Raw genomic sequence first — 3629 nt, 5'->3', positions numbered from 1 at the left:
CCGCACAATTTTTTCACCAGAAAACTGCCACTCCAGATAAAGAGAAAGAAGCCATCGAAATTTGCAATTTCAACCGGAAGCTCCCGTCGTTGCTCTCTCCCTTCATCAACAAAGCTTCTCCCATTGCTGAATCTCAAACATCCATTATGATCAATGCTCTATTCCGTCGTTGTTCAGATTTGCTAAATTTTTAAAGTTTCTCTCAAGGTAATAGCTTTTCCCTTTCTATGAATTGAATTGTGTTTTGGGTCTATGCACTCTCCATCTCTAAGATGATTTTGAGATTGATGGTGCTTGGCGCTGATTTGCTTTTGTAACCATATTGTCAACAGTAACGATTTGAACGAAAGTATCAAACCAATGATTTGGAACTCTCCTTTTATATGATTTATTTTAAGCCACTTTTAGAACCTATATTTGTTTTATTACGTGCTCTGAATAATGCTTTCATGTGGTTATTGATTAATGTCTTATGCCTCCACATGGGCGAATCTGGACATAAAAACTCAGTGAGGCTAATTTTTTTTTCACCCAATTACTAAGAGAGATCATAAACCATTCAATTTCAGTTTCAATCTAAATGTTTCAGAGCAAAATGGTGGTGAAATTATCTTTTGACTGCGTCGGTGTCCAAATGATAAAAAAAAAAAGAGTGAGGCCATGTTGGAAGGGGAAAACGATAAAACTTGGCTGAGAGGAGAGGTGAGGGTTAGAGAAATCTAATGGAAAATTGAGAAGATAGAAAGAAATGTGTTTGGTGTGTGTTTTGGAATTTGTAAGGAAAATGTAGGGTGTTGGTAGTATTGGGCTGTTTGAGTGTGTTTTTGATTAAAAATAGATAATTTTTTAAAAAAATTGGGCTGGGCTGGGCTAGGCTAGGCTGGTGTGTCTATTGCCACACCCTGCCTTAAGCAGATCCGCCCATGTGCCTCCATACATCTTTCTAACCAAGAGAATGTTTCAAATATGAAGTTTGAAATGTAAATAATTGTTTGAGAAACTACTATTATATAAATTGAATTTACTGTCCAATTTCTATCAGTTTATTTTTTCTCTCACTAAATTTGCAAAGATGTCTGGAGTTTATTTGGTAATTAGGCAAGCTTGATGGAGCATTATCCATGAATTCTTTAGAAAAGAAGACCGCGTTTGTCATCGTATTGCCTAGAGCTTCCTTCCCAACCTTTTAATGTCTAATTTTGCCACTTATCGAAAGCTACTGCAAGAACTGTGAGATTGAGAGTGATAGTGACGAATCCAAACAAGAGGAAGTTGAAGATATGCACAATCATAACTTTCTGGCGTATGTCCTCTATCTCCTTCACGCTGTTTATATTTCTCAGCCCCTTTATGCATATATTTATCATTTTCTTTTAGTTTGGGATTTTGAAATATATTTTTGGTTAGTAATACTTTTGTTTGAGGTCCATGCTCATTTAAAATAACTCTTCACAATGTTAATAAAAAAAATGTTCAGGTGTAATATTTTTCCTTATTCTAATAGAAATATTTGAATGATATGTAGATGCATTTGTTGTTGTAGATTTTCTTTTGTTTTAACACACTATAAATCATGGTGTATGTGAGTAGCGCTTTCAATTAACGATTTATAATGAAAATTAGCATGCATTGATCTTCATAGACTATAGTTATCTATCTTTCGTCTGACATGTTTGTTTAAGCCATCGACAAAAAATATAAAAAAATGGAAGTAACCAATAACCATTTTGCATTCAGCCAATGTGTATCAATTTGAATATCAGGTTTGTGATGAATATAGTCTATGAAGATCAATGCATGCTAAGCCATGTAAATTGTGATTGGCATACTCAGGCTTATAGTGTTGAATATCCAATACATGTAATTATCATACTCATCCATTAATGGTAGTAAGCGCATAATTCCAATAACCCACATAACAAGCATAATTAATTATTCGATTCATATCATTATATGAGAACCTCCTATAAATATCCTTCTTACTAACATCGAAATTCATTTGTATCAGATTATATTCATACCATCGTATATATCGGTTGAGTTTGTGAATTCCTGTCACAACCAGCAATTACGTTTCAGCAAATGTATAATTTTGGTGTCAACATGGCTCTGTCGATTAGCGGTTTAAGAGGTTTGTACGGTTTAAACATTATGGTTTCATATATATTATGTATTTGATGAGATCAATCTAACTCAAAATGTCTCTCTTTGTTTTGCATGCTATGAAAGAATGGGAGTAACCAATAACCATTTTGCATTCACCCGTGTAAATTATGATTGAATATCAGGTCTCTGATGAATATAGTCTATGAAGTTCAATGCATGCTAAGCCATGTAAATTGTGATTAGCACCCATTCAAGCCACTGCCACTTTCGATAGAGACATCTTTATGAACTCACTCACACTTAGATTCAGAACATATCCGGTTGAATTTGATCCTACCAACGTAAGTGCTTTTTTAAACTCATTCTTTTCATTACTGTGTCTTGATCTAAATATTATGGTTTAAAAATGTGCAATTTTGTTGTAGGGAAATTCCTGCCTTCCTGGTCTATTAATTGAGGATTTTGGTTCTAAACTCCAACCTTATATCCCGTTGATTGATACAAAATTTCATAAATTTGAAGCAATTATTGTCAAATAGACTTGCAATGAAGAAGATGATGGTGAGTCCAACAATGAAGAAACAACTTTGCTAAATAAGATTCCTCTATTGGTAAGTTTGACAAATAAATTGTATAATGTTCTGTAAACATTTCATATGCATTTTCATACTGTTTGTTTTTAAAACCTTAATACACCATACTATGTTGAGGAAGGCATAAAATGTAGTGATTCCAATGACAAGGCTAGCATCGCTTTAACCGGTATTGAAGACACTCCAAGTTACAAATCTGAAACAAAATGATCAGTTGAGAATGTGCAATCTGTCAGCATGCTCAACATTGAAAATGGGGAAGCTTTTATACCAAACATGCGAAGATAGCGTGTGTTAAAAAGAATTCAACTGAATAAGGCACCTAATTGGTTAGTGTATTGCATTATGTGTTGAATTATCTTTTTTTAAAATTTTGTCAACTGTCATGTGATGTAAATTGTAATGGTGTATTTTTTAGGACTTCCAACTTTTGTGATGTTTGGTTGTAATAATCGGTCTATCCAAATTATTGAGAGTCAAGCATATTATGTTTTTTTGAAGCTATGCAATTGGATAAATATTTTGTGAGATGTTGCTCAGATATGAATATGCTCATAGTCATTGTTATCAAAAACGCGACTTAAGTCCCAAAATCTTGGTTTTTGCGACTTTGTGTAGCTTCAACGACTCAGATCCATAGCAAAGTCCCAAAAATAGGTAAAATCCTATCAAAATCGCATAAAATCACACAAAATCGTGAAATCCATTCAAAATCGCAGGATTTTGATGGATTTTGAAGGATTTTGTTCAGTTTTTGATAAGGATCAATTTTTTACCCGGTTAGTAAATTGATCCGATTTGAATTCATGACCCGTTCTATAAATACCCAAAAGGCCAAAAAATGTCATTTTTTTCACTTCCCCCACATTTATGTATATGTATTTTGTGGACTTTGACCTTTACTCATTTATGACTATATCCAATTTATAA

General features: G+C 33.4%; 1 long non-coding RNA gene across 2 annotated transcripts; it reads left to right on the top strand.

Annotated features, from left to right (window-relative positions):
• Window positions 1-933: 933 nt before the first annotated feature.
• Window positions 934-3246, top strand: LOC146907125 (uncharacterized). 2 transcript variants are annotated; one of them, XR_015018935.1, is made up of 5 exons: window positions 934-1303; window positions 2009-2131; window positions 2289-2447; window positions 2532-2717; window positions 2821-3246. It is a non-coding gene; the product is annotated as an uncharacterized LOC146907125 (long non-coding RNA). The 2 variants fall into 2 exon arrangements; XR_015018934.1 differs by having other exon boundaries at window positions 939-1303; window positions 2532-3246.
• Window positions 3247-3629: the final 383 nt, after the last annotated feature.

Source organism: Medicago sativa, chromosome 7, assembly GCF_051527215.1.
Source record: "Medicago sativa cultivar Bolivia chromosome 7, Bolivia_mono, whole genome shotgun sequence".
NCBI lineage: Eukaryota > Viridiplantae > Streptophyta > Magnoliopsida > Fabales > Fabaceae > Medicago > Medicago sativa.
The sequence above is the reverse complement of the archived record's forward strand: the minus strand, read 5'-3'. Positions and strand labels throughout refer to the sequence as shown.